Source organism: Pinus tabuliformis, chromosome 6 (assembly GCF_031772625.1).
Source record: "Pinus tabuliformis cultivar Carrire ecotype Pingquan chromosome 6, CPIR1, whole genome shotgun sequence".
Lineage (NCBI taxonomy): Eukaryota > Viridiplantae > Streptophyta > Pinopsida > Pinales > Pinaceae > Pinus > Pinus tabuliformis.
In genome coordinates, this window is record NC_142292.1 from 511,555,164 (window position 1) to 511,575,104 (window position 19,941).

Here is a 19,941-nt window from a genome sequence, read left to right on the forward strand (position 1 = left end):
GCAGGGTGGCTCCATCTTCGTCGAGTTACAATTACCCTGGGTTATGAATTGCCTTGTTTCTTGGTGCTACCCTTTGTTGCTCTTCATTGTGCTCAGGCAGAGGTGCCAGTGGGTCGATTTCTTCAGAGAATGTAATAGTAACGGTGGTTGTGATTACAGGTCGATTTAGGGTGCTGTGAAAATGGAATTGCATTGTATGGGGAGCTGGATTTGGAGGAAGGGGAAAATTGGCTGTGTGGACAACAACATCCCTCCTTCCTACACCTTGGAGTCGAGCTCTTCCCCTTCCACTACGGGTGTTGGGATACCGGCCAGCGAAGGAGCTATAAGGATTGGGAATGTCATCTGAAGAGGCAGGGGAGACTGAGTCTAGGCTGGGCATTGCAAGAGGGTGGATGCTCCCACCACGAGTGCCTCCTCTCCTTCTCCACATTCGATGTCGGATGCGAGCCATGGCAGGATTGAAAGCAAGGTTAGCAACAGAGAGGTTGGTGGGATGAATGCGCAGAGAATGGACAAAGGCGATCTGAGCAAGAGCTAAATTGCAGAGTCTGGTATGAGAATAATGAAACCCATTGCCCAGGTCTATACAACTGAGCAGCCAGCAGCGGCTTCCCGTTGCAGTGTGGGAACGGGGCTCTGCAGCCTGAGGAGGGCAAACACAGTGGAGCAAGGGAGGAGGAATAGCATGATGGTCTGCGGAGGCCATTGCTATGAGCGTTGTGGAGCTATCTCGGCCATAGCAATCATTTAATGGCTCCCGCAAGGTGCCTTGAATGATTCTCAAGTTGGCATGGGGGAAGACGCAGACGACCATGCGTCCAGCCCTCCTGCCGCCCGACCGTATTATCACTTTAAATGTATTGATTATCACCGGCATCTGGGTGCGTTTCTTCTTCTTGTACCATTTCAATATGCACTAAATCATTGTAATCCTGTAACTGGAGAGTAGTGGCAATAGTATTAAGTGTGCCTGCATGTAGGGTCCTTCCACAGTCCACTCTAATGTTAGCTAGAAGATTAGCTACTTTTTTGCCATCCCTATGAATGTGTTTAAGGGTGACTACTCTGTGGGTAGAGAGCCATTGTTCAATGATCTCTAATCATTCTGCTAATCTCCAACTGCTGCCAACTTTGTATGAGGGTGTCCCCTGCAAAATATGATTAACCATGTTAATAAGAATATGAGAATCCCCTTCAATTAAAAGTGGGAAGAAACCATGGAGTTGAGCAAGGAGAAGCCCCTGCCATAGCCCTTCTAATTCAGCCGAATTATTCGTATCGCAACAAATTGAGCCTATGAAGGTTAGAAGAGGTATGCCCTTATGATCCCTGAAAACTCCTCCATATCCTGCTTTGCCTGGATTACCTTTAGAAGCTCCGTCGAAGTTAAGTTGTATCATATGTTGGGGCGGAGGTTTCCATTTGTCTGGTGTCTTTCCTTGTGAAGAAGTTTTACCCTGATTCACTTGCATCTGGTTCCACTGAAGATACCAGTTTGCCCATATATTTTATGCCTGTGGAATGGAAGGGAAGTCTTCTTCATACCAGGTTTGAAGCATTAGGTTTTCTTGAAGGTGAGGATTGGTCCTTGAAGATGCAACGGTTTCTTTCTTTCCATATAGTCCATATGAGAAGACCTGGGATAAGTTTCCATAAAGCATTTAACAGTTTGCTCTTATATGCACTGATTGCCCAATTGCGTACAATGTTGGTGATATCCTCCTTAATTCGTCCATATTTTTGGCATCTGAAGCTTACTTTTTCCCATAGTCTGTTTGCTAATGGGAAAGAGTTTATGAGGTGCTCAGTGGTTTCTTCCGCCTATTTGCAATTGGGACATCTAGAAGGCCCATGAAAGCTTCTTTTCCGAAAGTTGTCCCAAGTGAGGATTTTATTTTGACATAGCAACCAGAGGAAAGTGGATACTTTTGGCCAAATGGTGGGGTCCCATACTTTGTTCCATAGAGGGTCCTTGACTGTGAGATTTCTTATAATTATATTATATGCCTCTTGTGTAGTGAAGGTTCCTCTCACCTCATAACCCCATCTAATTATATCCTTCTTATCTGAATAGCGTATTTTCCTGTTTGAAAGTTCTGTTTCCAGATTTTCCTTGATGGACTATGTGCCTTGCCTGATGATGTGGTCCGAGCTTATCCATTGCCTGTATCCTATTGTGTGAGTGGGCCTCCAGTGTTGGTTTACCTTGACCATCAATTGCCCTTCCCAGTCCTGTATTTGGTGGGGTTTGATCAGGTCCTTCAGCTTGGGTCTTTGCTGCCATGATTCTTCCCAGAACCATGCATTATTACCATCCCTAATTTCCTAGAAGCTATGCTGTTGACTTAAATCCTTATGTTGTTTAGTTGCATTCCAGATTAGGGATCCTGGGAAAACTTCTGTGAGTCAGATTAAGTCATCTACTAGTCGATTATTGGCATATTTTGCTGTCCAGAGGATAGCCCAGGGTGTATGTGGCGCCGAGATCCATTTCCACCAGATGCGTGCTCCCATGACCGTATTACTGTGTCGAGGATCACGAAGCCATGTGCCTCCAGAGTTTTTCAGAAGGCATACTGTATCCCATTTTATTAAGGCCCATTTTCGCTTTTGTCCCGTATTTCCCCACATAAAGGTTCTTTGAAGATGTTTAATTTCCTTGAGAACCCATTTTGGCATAGCCAGAACTGAAAAAAGATAAATAAGCATGGATTGCAGCACAACTTTGATTAAGACTAGATGGATTACCATGTTAAGAGCTCTGTAAGTCCAGGAAGAGAGATGGGCTTCCAATTTTTCCAAGAGCAGTTTCCAAGATGAGTGCTTTAAAGCAGTATTAGTCATGGGAGCGCCCAGATATTTGGAGGGGAAAGCAGCTATCGAGAAACCAAGGATCCGAGCAATTGAGGATTGGGTGATAGTGGGGGTATGAAAGAAAAAAATTTGGGATGTAGCCTTGTTAATGCAAGCTCCAGAGGCATCCGAGAATTCAGTCAAAATGTTTTTTAATTTAAGAGCTTCTTGGATTGATGGATGGCCAAATAGCATGTTATCATCCATGAATTGTTTGTGGGTGAAAGGAGGGGTGTTGGGAAAGGAGAGTCCTCTCAATTGCTGGGAATGAAGAGCTTCTTTGATGTTTCTTCCAAGCCCTTCCACCATTATGACGAACAGAAAAAGGGATAGGGGACTGCCTTGTCAGATTCCTCTAGAGGGGTGAAAGGGGGTGGAAGGGATCCCATTGACTAGAATTGAGAAGAAGGTAGACGTTATGAGACTCATGACCCATCTAACCCAAAGGGGGGAAGAAGCCAAAAGCTAAAAGCATTTTTTGAATATACTTCCATCTTAAACTATCAAAAGCTTTAGAGAGATCAATTTTAAGGAGCATACCTACTTTTTTGGACTACTTTAATGAGTGAATAATCTCGTGAGTGAGTATGATGCCATCCGTGATTTGCCATCCTTCCACATAGGTTGATTACTCAGGTGATATGAGTAATGGAAGCAGTGGTTTTAGCCTTGAGGCAATAACTTTGGAAATGAATTTTGTAAATGACATTACAAAGAGCAATAGGCCGGAATTTATTCAGAGTTTGAGAATTTTCTTCCTTGGGGATGAGGGCAATGAAGGTTGAGTTCAAAGAGGGAAGCATCCATCTATTAGTCCTAGATTCCTCAACAACTTACCAGACCTCCTCTTTAATTAGATCCCAAATGTTGTGGAAGAAATTCGAAGTGAAACCATCTGGGCCGAGTGCCTTTCCTTCTTTGAGTTGTCGCATGGCTTTCTCCACTTCTTGTAAAGATATTGCCCTGAGAAGGAGCTAATTGTGTTCCTCTATTATGATCTTTGGGACATTCTTGGTAATTTTTTCTATAGCCGGCAGTCGATCTATCTGAGGTTCTTGGTGTACCTACTTAAAATGAGTAAGAAGCTCTTGTTCTACATCCTCATGTTTTTCCAGTCGTTCCCCTTGCCGATTCTGGATGTGAGTGATGTTGTTATGCATTCTTCTCTGGATAGTAGTGCGATGAAAGAACTTTGTGTTTCTTTTGCCCTCTTTAAGCCATATAACTCTTGACTTTTGTTTCCAAAGTATTTCTTCTTACTTTGCTCTTTCTGATATTTGTGTTTGTAGGTGATTTTCCTGCTCTGAGAGTACTTCAGATCTTCCTTCCGTGATGATCCTCTGTTGTAGTTTTTTCATTTCTTGATCTAGAGCATTTTGTGCTTGGAAAATATTGCCAAAGGTGAGCTGATTCCATTGTTTGATGTTATTCTTGAGATTTTTGAGTTTTTGTTGGAATTGATACATTTTTGAGCCATCCAGGGGTTTGAAATTTTTCCAAACCACATTTATCAGGTTGTTGAAGTCTGGATGTGTCAGCCAGAAAGCTTCAAAGCGGAAAGGCCTTCGTGTAGTGTTTCTCGGCCTTTGCCATTAAAGCATTATAGGCCAGTGATCTGAGCCTGAGAGTGGTAAGATTGAAGCCGAGAAGTCCCTTCCAAGATGGATTGCATTATCATGTAGCAAGAATCTATCCAATTGAGAGGCAATTTGATGTGCACCTGCTCGTTTGTTATTCCAAGTGTAGGTTCCATTCTTGAATAGCATATCTATGAGCCAATTGTTTTGGATGAAATTTTTGAAATGAATGCTTTCATTTTCCAGTTTGGCCCTGCCCCCTCTGTTTTCTTCCAACTTTGTTATCATATTGAAATCTCCTCCTGTGATCTAGAGTGGATTAGTTCTGTCAGAGTTGATCAAAGCTAAAGTATTCAGTATGTCTATCTTATTCATTGCCTCCTAGGGGAAGTAGACCTTGGTTAGGTGACCATGCACATTTGTCCCTATAATATGGAAGGTGGATTGAATGAAATGCTTACTCGCATGAATGTTAGTAAGCATGATAGCTCGTTCATCCCAGACTATTGCTTGGCATCCTGAGACTCCTGAGGCATCCACTGCTACCGCTTTGCTGCCTGGCCATGCTTTTGCAAGGGTCTAATCCACTATTGTAGAGTTACATTTGGTTTCTTGCAAGAAGAAGACTTGTGGTTTCTCCTACTGAATCATGCTTTTTATTAGTCTATATTTCCCAAGGCTGTTGAGCCCTCTGATATTCCATGAAGTGAGCTTCATGATGCATTATTGGGTAGGGGATTGTAATACTTTGTAAGCTTGGAATATCTTCCCAATTCCACTAGCATTTCCCCAAAGCGGATGGTTCTTTGAAGATCTGTTTTCCTTCCTATTTTTTTATTACCTTTAGCAATGTTTTTACCATCCCATTGACTCCCAGGCTACATGCCTAGTGATCTTTGCTGCTGTGCTTTGGAGAGGATGACTTCTAAGTTTTCCAGCTGCCTTTCTAGAATCTTGTCGTATTATTTTTTCTTGCAAGCTTGTTCTAATCCAAGGATGTCTAGATCTCCAATGTCTATGCTCTCCGGCTCCTCTTCCTTGTGCTAGGCCTCACTTCGTTCCACTGTTGTTTACGCTATAGTCGTGGTTTCCTGTTGCACGCTGTCGACATCCACGCCCTGAGTATGCCATTTTAGGGACTTACTGGGAGAGGCGGATTTGAGACCTGTGGATTGCGTAGACTTTTGGGCCTTCTTTGTGCTCGAGGGAGTGGATTGTGGAGTCATCTTGGGAATTTCCTCAGAATGGTCAGGGTTCTCAAGGTTATTAAGCTCCGTCTGATCCAGAGTCTCAAAGCTATTGCTAGTGGATGGCATGGAAGCATTGGCGATAGGTTTTTTAGGGATTGAAGAAGGTTTTTTGTTATTCTTTTTGTGGTTGGTGACTTTAGTAAATCCATCCGAGTCAGGTTTGTATGGAGTGGAAGAGGTCAAGATTTTCAGATTTGAAGGGTAGTCACTAAATAGATGGCCAAGGGCATGGCATTTTCTACATCGGAATGGCACATGTTCATAATCTATTGACTGTATCCATTCAAAATAATCATGATATAGACTTACCGCGTCCGGGAGAGCTTTGCTGAGGTGCATATAGACACAGATTCAGGCATAGGAGGTATATTGTCTGAGTTTCATCTCCTCTGTGATTTTGATGAATTCCCCTAAACCGTTCCCAATATCTTGCAATGAGTCTTCATCCCAGTATTCCAAAGGGAGGGAATAAAGGTGGATCCAAACTGGTGCCTAGCTTAAATCTTCTTTGTCCAGATTGAATCTTTCAATCTAGCCTCTTAGATATAGGCCTGCTGCATTGAAAATGTATGGCCCTCCATCAAGAACTCTGTTTCGGTCTTCTATACAGTTGAAAATTGCTGTGAAGAAGCCTTTAGGCCCCAACTGCAGGGTAATGTGCCCTTTTGGTTTCCACTTGGCCGCGATCTAGCCATGCAAAGCTTTCTCTGTGGGCCAAAAGCCTATGAACTTTCCAAACAAGGCACGATCCTTCACGTACTAAATTTGAGGTTAATCCGGTGACTTGGGAGCTCAGTCTTAGGTCTTTCGGTGACGACAGGCTTACAGGTTGCCGATGTCGCTTTGGGAGCCTCATTCCTGTCCGTATTGTTTGGAAATGTTTCAGGTTCTGTTCCCGCATCTTCCTCGTGTTTCTTCTTGACATCTTTTGTATGCATCTGAATGTTTTTAGCATCATTGGGGGGAGGCGCGATGACAGATTGCCATGGTATATGCAGGTTTGTCCCAAACCCTAACCTTCCATGTTCGCTCCTTCCTCCTGCATGAATAAAAAAATAATCAACCCGACACATACATTACATCATGGAGAAAAATATATTCCCTAGAATCCAAACAAAATTTAATGGAACCAAAACCTTTAATGGGATGAGTGGAGATGTCTCCAAGAATAATTTTCAAATTTGACTCCCTCTCTACCAAATTGGAGAGAACTTCCTTATACTTAGAGAAATAATCAGTGGCCCCACTATCAACCAACCAACTATCCAACGAATATGGAGGAGAAGAACTAGCAAGGGAAAAAATAAGAATATATTCAGATTGATTTGCAACATTACTTTCATACCTGCAGAATCTTGAATTCTTTTGGGGACGGAGATATTCTTCATGATCACTTGGATCGTCTTTTCTTCTTCTTTCATCACTTCCATTGTGATCATTCTTTCGGTCATCTCTTCTTCTTTGATCATCAAACTTGTTGTTGTTTCTTCTAGTGTTGTAGCATGGACCATTGTTCTTCTCTGGGAAATCTCGAGCATAATGACCCTTCTTGTGACAATTGTAGAATTTAGTGTGAGATGATTTTCTATCATTCCTTCTCTTTTCATATCGAGGTGGAGGATTTCTTGAATTTGATGGACCTACTTTTCCTTTCTTCTTGTTTTCAGTGACGAATGCAGTGGTCTCTCCCTCTTCATGCTTTTGAATCCTTCCTCTTGATCCCATCCTTGATTCTTCTTGAGTGAGATTTCCAACAATCTCATCAAATGACAGGAGGCTATTTTTGTTGCTTATATTTGTAATGAAGGTTTCCCAAATAGGAGGGAGACCGCTTAGAGTCATAATCACCAATTCCCCATTAGACACATATTCCCCAACTCTTTGCAGTTGATCTCTAAGACGAGATATCCTCATAATGTAGAGTTGCACAGACTCCCCTTTGTTAATATTTTTGTCTTTGAGTTGATATTTCAAGGGGATGATTTCATCCAAATTGTTGAATTCATACATGCCAACTATCTTATCATACATGTCCCTAGAATTACTCAAATTTCCAACATATGCAAGTAAATTATCTTGTAAACCATCAACTATAATTTGTTTTGCTTTTAACTCACCTTTCTTGTGCTTGTTCTTGGTAGTAGCGGAAGCATTCTCTAGGGGCTTGAGTACTTTTACTTGAATTTAATCCAAAACATCATTGTTGTCAGCTATGATCTCTAATGGGATTTTCCATGCAACAAAGTTAGACGAATCACCCAACTTCAAATGTTCTTGTAAGAAAGAGGAAGACATATTGACTTGACTAGATATGCTCCTTCAACTTTCCGAAAGGTGATTTCTTCAATGCTTGTCTCCTTTTGGGCTTTTCCTTCACCTTCGCTCTGATACCATGTTAATTTTCAAATTGTTTTATTTTGTTTCAATTACTTTAGCTCAATTCAATTCTTCAGTTAGAAATACTTCCAATATAAATTAATATTTCCAATCATCAATAGTAATTGAAGATAGACCAATTAATACAGTGACAAAGGAGACAATCAACACATCAACAAGAGACACTAGATTTGGTCAAAGACCAGGGAAAAACCGCACAAGGGGGGAAAATATTTGAAATTATTCTTCTATTATATTTCCATAAGATGTTCAACAGAGAGTACAATGAGCCCAATACAATATCATCCAACAAAATTATCCCAAAGTTTTTTATAAATATGTTTCTAACATCAATATAGATAAGAGACAACTTTTCCTATCTGCAGTCAACTGCGATCAACTGTCAAAATTTAGCCCTACTTTCTAGTTGTAGTGACTGAGAGATTCAAGTTACTCCCTTGAGCCTGCAAGCCAATGATTTGATGAAAACTTGACTAAACTGAGAGGGGGGGTGAATAAACTCATTAATTGAAACATTACATGAGGAACTTAACAAATAATGACCAACAGATTGAATATGTGAAAAACAAGTAATGAGAAAATGAAAACATCACATCAACACATATTAACACTAGATATATGTGGAAACCCATAAAGGGAGAAAACCATGATTTAATTATTATTGTGATGCAAAGGCAAGCTCCTACTCATTACATTTGATTTTCTGTAGGCTCCAACCTAGAGGAGGCTACTACCTCAATTTCCTGCAAAATGCAACATGCAAGTAAACTCCAAATCTCATGTGTTTTCTGTAGGCTACAACCCACAGGAGGCTCCTACCTCAATTGATGCTTATCAAGTCACTACTTGAAAGGAGACTGCAATCCATTGATGCAAATAATAAACAACAATTTGTTGGTTTACTTGGTCATAAATTCTTCATATATCCATCTTCATTTCAACCTCTTCTTCCCTTCAAATTTGCTTCACATAAGATTCATATGTGCCAAGTAGCTAATGCATAATACCTCAATAATATCTCACACATTCTCCCACTCTCTTAAAAATCACATTTGCTTCCAAAAACAACATCCTTTACAAAGATAATTTGTTGGTTGGTTGTATTCCACATAAGAATATGAAGTGGATAGACTTGACTCTTTTCCTTCCACTCGTTCATTTCCAAACTCTTCATATTTTGAATATTATAAAATAAATAAGTGCTCCACCACATATTATTTCAACCATCTATAATGATTAGGTGCAACAATATCAACATAGTGCCAAAAACAACATTATACCACCACAACACATGCAAGAATTCTCCAATGTAAACAATATTTACACAACATATGAGAATAATGCAAGCATATGTATGCAACATTCACTCTCCAAAGCCATCTATATGATAAAATTCATCTTTTCTTCATGTCATTGCCTCAACCTCCTTGAGTCTTGTCTTGTTTTGTTGTCATAGAATCTTGCCTTTGTTGTCATGGAGTCATTCCTTTGCTGTCATGGAGTCTTCCCTTTGATGTCATGGATTCTTGCCTTTGTTTTACATCACAACAATTCAACTCAACCAAACTAGTCTTCAAATCAGCCTTACACATAACATGCCTCCAATGCCATATGAAAAGACACATTAGCCTCAGACATTAGCAAGTATCAATGCCTTTCCTTGTACCTCCTCAACACTAATATGACTTATGAAACGTGCTCAAGCCATAAAACACAACCATAAATCATATATCAATCAATCTCCAACTCAAATCCATGTACACACATTGTTGTTGCTCCTTTGGAAGATCCTTTCCACTGCTTCTTTGATGCTCCTTGCCTTACTGCTTCTTTTCTTTTTTTCTACCCTTTTTCCATAAATGACAACAATGCCATCAATATCATCATTTGGAATTGATGGAAATCATTATGATCCTCCCCTTTTTTTTCTTGAGAATCATCTCTTCTTACTTCTACTTACCTCCCCCTTTGACATCAATGGAAAGGGGGTTGGTTTGTAATGAAACTCAAATTCGTTAAGACTGTCTAAAGCATCTTTTGATCCTCCAAGAGCAAATACCTGGCTTCAAAATTGTAGCATTTATTATTCCAAAGAAATAATTTAACCTATTCTTTAAAGTCATGCAAACTTTACCTGATATTGGTTTATGAATATCCTTATAGAATCCACTTTCTAGCATCTGGATAGAAAGTTCAACAAAATCATTTTCCACTCTAATCTAGCTTTGGAGTACCATTTTGTAGCAATCAACCATCCAAATTAACATGTGTTGGAACCTCCATCATTGTGTTTTTGAGAAAAAGAATGATCTCCTCATGATTTAGGGCTTGAGGTTCTCCTTTAAAATGATGAAAAATTCAGCTACTCCTAAAACATTATATTTTGTTGTCGAGACATATTGAGGTTATGAAGATATGTCCTCTTGTAGGGTTTAGATGTTTAGTAAGATTTCAAACTGCAAATGCAAAGTCTCCATATTCCTTGGCTATGCAGGAAACACCAAATCTTAATCTTTAGCCATAAAGGCATCATAGATGGGATTTCCATGAAAATACCAGCAACCCATGTTCCATCCACATATTCCAATTGAGAAGAAAGTTGTCTTCATGATTTGAATATAAAAACTCTCTATATTAACATGCTCTCCATGATATAAATCTCCAGGAATGACTGTGTCTACATGATGAAGGCTGATCCATAATGAACTCTTAGGGAATAAGCATGTTAGGGCACAATACCCTAATTCATAAACTATGCCTGAGAATGTATTAAAAACACTACTAATGTATCAATTTCCAATGCTGCTTAATGTATTAATCTACAAGGCTACCCAATGTATCAATATTCAAGGTTGCTTCAATATACGATGCTCCAATAAACCAATAAAAGTTTCTCCAAGGTTGCTCCAACTAAATAAGTTGTTTATAAGTGTTGCTCCAATATATGATACTCCAACGAATGTATTCCAATATACAATGATAAACATTATAATAACTTTGCTGCCATATATGTATTGTGAACATCCATGATATGTTCCAATGCTTTCATGTGCCAATTCTCTCAACAATATGTGCCACAACTTTCATGTACCAACACGCTCAATATTATGGACCATAATATGGGCCAAATCTCTCAATAATAAACTCTCTCCATATATCTGCCAATGCTCTCCATATAATTAATATGTAGTATTAAACATGAGAAATAATGCTATGTCTCATGTTATCTCCATTAGTATAATAATATTGCTCCAATAAAATAATATGAGGCTGCTCCAATAATATAAAGTTGCTCCAGTCATTGAATGAATGTTGCTAACATTCATTGTTGGAAGAACGCATTGCCTTGAATATAAGGCGCAACCAATCCATAATATAACACAAATATCATATGGATGTCAATATACATATAAAGCATATTTGAAATCCATGCACTATAGTTACTTTAGCAAGGAAATACATAATTAATATAATGGTTATAAAGGCCAAGCTAATATAATAACTACCAATAATGTAAAGCCATAACATCTTAACTATAACACTGCCATACGAACATCCATAATGATAACGATATGATACTCAATTCATAAGATGCATCTCCATAAAATTTCTTTATACCTAGTCACATTATAGAATAGAGCATCCATTAGGAATAAATGTTACATTAGGAATAAACGCTGCCATGAACAAACTGCGAGAACACTGCTTCACAAGTAATGCACTGAAAATAATATAATGGACTCGAAATTAGGGCATAAAACCCTAGACTCTTCTCCATTCATCGTTAAATTCTACAAACTTTGTGTAAATGTTGTAAACCCTATGAAAATGTTGTAGATGCTATGCAAATAATTCCATAATCTTTCATATATAACGTTGGTTTATTAAATGGATTATACCAATAGTGCCAATGATTTATACTTAGAATTCACATGAACTAGATATGAAATCTCTCCTAAGTTGCAAATAACATTGGAAATATACCAATAAACTTTGTGCCTGCCAATGTATACATGTATTAAGGAGAATAAAACTGCCACAAAGTTAACATAGTTGGAATGAAACAATGATATTAAGGAGAGATTCTGGAATGAAACAATAAGGAGAAGCATTGGAATGAAACAATCAAATGTTGGAATGAAGTTGCTGCAAAGTTAATATATCTGTTAAAACCTGGATTGAACCTTAGGTTGAAGGAAGTCAATGCCAGGGTAACCATAACCCACGCTTATCCAAGTAGCTAGCACTACTAGGGCAGGAGAGGGCTCTCTCCGTAAGGATCTCAACCAAGATGACTGGATCAAGAAAATGATATTAGGCTAGGTATAGTAGCACAAGGTTTCATTTGATTTTGAAGGGTTTTACTGGATCAGGAGGAGCCAAACAGTTAGGGCAAGGAAATTAGGTCAAAATTGCAGGTGTTCAATGGGGCAAGGTAGGCACAAGGCTCAACACTCTAGGGTTTGATGGGTGAGGTGATTCAAGACAGGTGAGGAGCTAGAAAGAGCATGTAAGCAACATGGATTCTTCCTAAACTGAAGAAAACACAGACTGTGAATATATTCCCAAAACAGAGCATAAAATGATGGGTTCTTCCTATCAACTTGAAAACATCCACTTAAAAGCAATGAAATGATTGATGAATTACAAAAAACATTTTAACATATGATCACAATAGAGAAAACTGAATTGAACATCATACCACATGGATCCCAAAGAAATAGCTGCAACTTTTCATTAATCTCCTGCTGAAAACTGATACAAAATGATGTCTACTCAAAGCATAAGCATCCAACTGAGTCCAACCCACACAATGATTGAGGAAAAGCATCATATAGACCCAAAAAAACTCATCCTAAGCTTAGGGGGTCGAATCCATGAGAAGAGGAGCTGTTTCTAACAAGATCTGAACTACTAACAAGAAAATAGGGTGGTCAAAGTGACTCATCCCTAACCCAAACAAACTGATACATTACACCTCATGAACTTGTTTTACCTGATGAATCTACCCTAGTAAGCTCTAGAAGCATAATAATTACATTCAAATGATCAATTACAAGGATAAAATCATGATTTTCCAAGGTGAAAGTGAAAATTGGGACAAAATAGTGAAAAAATGGACAATTTGTCAAACGCGCAGCACCAATGCTAGGTACGCAGTGCCAATGCCAAGTGCGCCCTTCAACTTCAACTGCACTTTTGGAGGCCTTCTCGATGTCAAAATTGGGCCCGCAATCGCTTGTTAGAAGGCTCTGCCTATCTAACTTCTAGAACATCTTGAATTTTTTCATTTGGAGTTCATTTGCGTTGTCAAAAGCCAATCCTCCCAACACTGCTCAGCACGCAGTTCCCAGGCCAAAAAGAGGGCAGAAAGGTCATTTTTTGAGGGTTTTTGGCCCTTTTGGGCAACCAGTTCTGCTCCAAAACCTTAGAAAATGCACAGGGTGCATGTACTCACCAATGTGAATCCAAAAATATTGACCTTTTCCTCGTTGGATTCCCCAAAAAAGAGCGCAATGCCCATGGTGTTGCACGTTTGACCTCCATGACTGTGCTAAAAATTGTCTGAAAATCTCAGCAAGTAACTTCAAACTAAAAAATGGTCCATCATGCCCAAAAATGTGTTTTTGTGACTAATCAAAGATTAGAGGCATGTAGGGATGCCTCAACAAGCATGTCAAGTCTTCTCCTCTCCTCTTGCTTGGTCAATTTGTCAATTCTCTCATGAGCTCTTTTGAGTTTGCTCCTTGCCACTTGGTTTCTCCATGCATAATACTTGGCCATATTCCTTTGAAACTCAAGATATTTGTTTTCTTTGTCCAAGAGGGTCTCCAAGTGTGTGTTCATTTTCTCAAGCCAAGATTCTCTGTTTTCGGCTATGTCCTTGACCAATTTCTCAATTAGAGTGCGTTGCTCCTCCAATTCTGCCTCTTTTTGTCTTTCACGCTCTAAGGCCTTTTTCAATCCTCTTGTTCTTGGCCTTTTTCTTTGTCCCTATTCATCGTCCAGCCCTCCATTCTCTCCATAAGCCTCATCAAGCTTAAATTTGGCTTTCCCAGCTTCCCTCTTTGCCTTGATGTACTTGATTTGCATCAACTCCTGCTTAACTTCTAGCTACTTGTTCTCTTGCTCATAAAAGGAGATAACATATTGGGATCTTTGTAAATTAACCTCAAGCTCCCTGATTTTGGCATCCTTTTCTCTCAAGGTAGCTTGAGAAGTTTGTTTCCCTCCTCATCACTAGAGTCCACAAGGAGAAACTCCTTTTCAATGTCATGCTCTTCATGCTGCTGTTTGACCTCTTCCTCCTTTACCATTTTCTCCTTTCCTTTAAACTGTAATGTTGATGACGAAGGCAAGGCCCCTCCCACTTTCTGTGGGGTAAATACTTGCCTCATTCCCCTCTGATAGGTGAAAGAAAATGGCTGCAAACTGTTCCTCTATGGTATACTACTCTGACCATGCTCAATGTGTACATCATGTCCCTCATCATAGGGGCATACTTGTCTTCAAGGAACCTGAAAGGAAAGTTCCTCTTCTTTTCATTCTTGTACCTGGATTTAATGTATGGATCATAGTAGTGCTCATCCAAGTCTTGTGCTTTATACCATTTTTCCCCCACATTTGGAATCCTTGTAGCATCAACAATGATGGAGGATGAAATTGTAAATGTTACCCTGACAAGAGTTACGTTGTTATCACGACGATTGGCTACAAAAAGCCTGGTCAGCTCAGGATGATGTTGAACTGTTGAATCGAGGCTTTTGTGATCCATATCAATTTTACGAAAGATTTTTCGGTGTAAAGCACATGGTATTTCATTTTTCAACGCGTTTCGAACCAACCAGTGTGGTTCATCGTCAGGACAAATTGAGGATCAGATCAAGCTATGCAGGTTAAATAGACAGAGCAGACCTCCAACGGCTAAAATTCAAGAACACGAAACGACTATAACGGCTAAATTTGACAGGGGAGTAGTTAGATGGCAAGGACCAGGGGGATAAAAATAAGCTAATTTAATTTATTAAATTGAAATTCATACTCCTATAAAAAGTCAAAGGGGCATATATATATAAATTAAGTTACTAGTTAGTTAAAAAGGTATTAAATAAATATAAACAATATAAAAGTCCAAAAGAAAAAAAGAAAAAAGAAAAAAATTATTTATCTAATTAACCTAGAGGTTGAACTATTCAACCGATTATCGAGATTTAATTCAATGATTATATTAATCTACATAAAGGTTCTAACTACTTAACAATGAAATTTTATTCGGATCATAGTTGTTCTAAAGGAATTGAAAATAATATTTTAAATATCCCTAAATAATTAATCGAAAATCTAAATGTTAGAATAACTTATTATTATATAACGGTATAGGTAATACAAACTATCTATTAGTAAAAATTATTAGTATATGGTAAAAAAAATAAAAATAAAGGTAGGGAAGAAAAGAAAGCGACTAGGACGAGAGTGCTGGGACCCAACAACTACTAATTTTCCAACCATCTTCTCTATTGAGATTGCTTGGCCTTTTTTCAATCTCAAGGGCTTCCCTAAATTTCCGATGGTGGAATTGTGAAACCCTAGCAATCACACTAGCCTCCTCAATACAAACATGATGTTTGGTTTTCTCTGCATGCTCTGTTAAGGCAGAAGACTTGGTTCTTCCATGCTTAAGGTTAGCTACATGCTCACTAATCCTTTGGTTAATGGAATGACCAGTCTCACCAATGAAATACCATGTGATTTACGCCAAAAAATATTTCGTAAACATGATGTTGAACTATTTCTACATGCTCACAAAACTCATAACACCCTAGATGCCTGAAATGGGAGACAAACTACAGTCATATGAGAATCCTGTAACTCTCTCATGTTTGATGGTTCATCTTTGATAATTCTGCCTCCCTTATGTGGTTTTCTCTGATGCTGAGGTTCATCTCCCATGCTTTCACTGCCACTGTTTTCCTCCTCCTCATAATCTCTATGCTCTTTATCCATGTCTTTTGAATTTGAATCTTTGAAACCATAGAGAAGGTAATCAAGAAGTGAGTTATGGTGAATAGGGATAGGGGAAGTGGAGAGGAGTTTGTGTGATGTAGGATGAGATATATATGATGCAAGAGTGAGAAGGAGGGTATTTTTTGGTAGGGATTATTTAGTAAATTGGGGTTTAAGGATTTTGTTTTGGGGATTTAGGGCATAGGGGATAGGTGAAGGGATTTGTTTGAGCGAATTAGGGTATAGGGGATAGGTAGAGCTATTTGTTTGAGGGAATTAGGGTATAGTGGATATGATAAGTAGGGAGGGTTTTTTAGGAAACCAAGGGTTTAAAAATTCAAATGGCAAACCAACTTCAAAATCATGAAATGAGTGCCAGGAGGATAGTTCAAGGAGTGTACTTACTTGTTTAGAGGTTCTAGGTGGAAAAATAGCAATTTCGATGGTTGATAGGGTGGTTTTGGTGCTTGTTGGCCCTATGCGTAGTGCCTTGTACAGGTGCACAGTGCTCCGGCTCTATGCGCAGCACCGTGCAAAAATGCACTGGAAAACAGGCCCTATGCGCAACGCTCTGTCTCTATGCGTAGTTCTCCCTCCTCTATGTGCAACATCTCCTCAATCTACCCTGTGCGCAGCGCCTCCTTCTCTATGCGCAACACCTCCTGCTCTATGTGAAACACCTCCTCTTTACTCAGCCATCAATTGGCTTTAGCTCCCTTCTCTCCTTCAACTATCTTCTTTCTCTTTGTCAAATGAATATGATGAATATGAAAAAGGATTTTGAAATCTTACATAGAGGGTGATTTTGATTTAAGAAAAAAAAAAAAAAAAACCCACTTCATAATGTTTTTTGGACTTTTTACTTTCCTCCAAATCTCTATTTAATACCTTTCTCTCTTTGTCTCTTTTCAGGTGGATGATGCTTGGATTGAACTGATTTCTTGAATGGCTTAATTTTCTTGCAACAAGGAGAAATGCTTGGGCAGCTTATGGGAACACTTATTACATGAAATGACTTGAATTACATCAAAAAAATATAAATCAACTAAAATACTCTTTTTTCATCTCAAAAACATGTTTTTGAGATGAAAATTACATTAGTGAAAAAAGATCTTTGTATAATAACCATGAGTTACTAGCAATCACTATTTGATTATTGGTCTTCCTCATACATTTGCTGCCATTTATTTACACTTGAAACTATAGTTTTGACCTTGGAAATGGACCCTAAGACCTAATGGAAAGACCTTGGAAATGAACCCTAAGTCCTATTAGAAAGACAACTACCTTGACTCTAAAAATAACATAATTGAAACCATAACTGAATGCGATATGGAGATGGGTCAACGAATGTACCTCATGAGGGAAGATTTGATTTTCTGAGAAGAAGACAACCATCAGTGGACCATTTTGACATGACCTAGTGGAATGATCAAAAATTCAGTATGAGACACCTAAAATGAAAATGCAAAGAGCAGATTTGATCCCTGATGGAAGTATGCATATACTGAAACTAACAATATCAATACTAGAAATGAAAAGATATATGAAGAGAATAATGTTGCTCCATTGTGTGCTATTCAACTCATATATGCTCTCTTATTATTTCATTAAAAAATGCTCCATTGTGTGTGTTTCCAACTCATCTATATGCTCTCCAATTATTTCAATAAACTCTCTCTTCATATATCAATGATGTCTACATACAATATTAAATGGACGATGTTGCATATCCACCATTTTCTATACATAATGTATAATAAATGCCGCCTGATAATATTAATGTTGAGGTATGCTAGGAAGTAACGCTACTCCAAGAAGAATTATTATTACAAACAAAGATAACGTTGTACACCGGCAATGATAATGATAATAAATGTTATCGCTACTCCAAGAAGAATAATGCTACTCCACGCAGAACACTGCTCTAATATTGATGCTCCAAATATCAATTGGGCTACATATATCTTGAAGGAGTGTTGTAAGTATAGATGTTTCTATATTATTTCATATTTACTGGAACCTCCACATTAAATAAATAAGTTAATTCAATTATCTATACATAAAATTTCTGCAATGTTATGGTTGTGTTGATATTTTCCAATGCTCAAATAACAGGTAGTGTTCAGTGCAACATTCAAGGAAATGTTTCAGGAAACATTCAAGATTGTTCTTATGCAATTCCTCTTGTAGACACTGCTCTTTTAAGTGTTTCTTTTATAAAATTCCTCTTGTAAACGCTACATAAATAATTCCTCTTGTAATTTCCCTTGTAAGCGCTACTCTTGTGAAATTCTTCTTGTAAAACCTTGTAATGCAATATTTGTAATATATGCATTGCATTGAAAATAACATTGCCTCCTTTAGATTCCCAGTTGTTGAAAATAACCCATGGTATCGCATTGAAAATAATGTTGAAAATGATATAATGTTGTCAATATGAATATTAATGCTAGCAATGAATGTGAATATTAATGCTCCTCGAAACAATAAACCATACAGGTTGCTCCAAATCATATATAAGATCAAATTATATATATATATATATATATATATATATATATATATATATATATATTATATTTGCTCTCCATTCATGGATTGCCATGAAAAATATATCAATGAAAGCTGCCCAGTAATTAAATATTAATGTTGCCTCATTCATTAGAAAGAATAACACTGCCTCACAAGAATTCTACTCCAATGAATAAAAGAATGTTGCTCCAATGAATAAATGAACGCTACTTCATTGAATTGAATAAATGAGTAAATGAATGTTGTTCCAATGAATAAATGAACACAATTGATATCGATATCTATGTGCTGCAATAACAGAGAACATTGATAGCGCTGCAAATATGTCAAAGGAGAGCTGCAATAGATATGTATATGTTTCAATAGATATAGCGCTACAAATATATTAAAAGAGAATTGCAATAAATATGCAAAGGAGAGAGCTACAAATATATGCATGTATATGTTATTTAATGTCTTTATTCAACACTTCTTGTTGATATTAACGTTGCCTCTAAGGATGTTAACATTTCCTTCAAATATATTAACACTGTATTGTCGATATTAAGATTACCTCCAAAGATATTAAAGTTGAGTTTTGAGTATTGTTTTGAACGTTGTCTCCAAATATTATTAATGCTTCCTTGTAAGATATTAACACTGGGTTGTGAGCACTTTTTTTTTAACGCTACCTCCAAAGATATTAATGGTGCATATAAGATTGATACTACAAACATCTTGACTCCTTTTGCAAATGAAGGGGGAATATACAATTCATTGAATAATATATGAGTAACTTTCAATCCATTGAATAACTGCCTCACATAATTTATTGAATAATAAATGAATAAGGTATTAACAATAATGCTGCCCCAATAAATAATAACACAGAGGGTCCAATAATAATAATAAAGTTATTCTTTGCCACAATCCTTCCCCAATTGATTCGTTCCATTGGATTGAATTGAAATGAGTCTAATAACTGAAACCAACGTTTCAAGCACCCAACATTTTTATTGGATTGAGACAAGCGTTCTCTTGAATTGACACTAGTTTTCCATAGTGTATTATTCCAACTCTTCCATATGTCGAAAAACCTAGTGACAATGTAACGAGTGCCTCTCTATCTTCTATCACCTTTGCAGTGATTTATGCTCTTGTCTATTTTGAATATCCATGATTATATTCCTAACCACATAGTCGTTACTCTTCCTTGCATTACTTTCCCAACCGGTATTCATTTCTTATCATTACATATAGGATCTATTTTGAGCGCTCACTTATCTTTGGATTTCCATTTTCCTCCTTGACATTCTCACTTGATCCTTTATTATTTTCTTCTA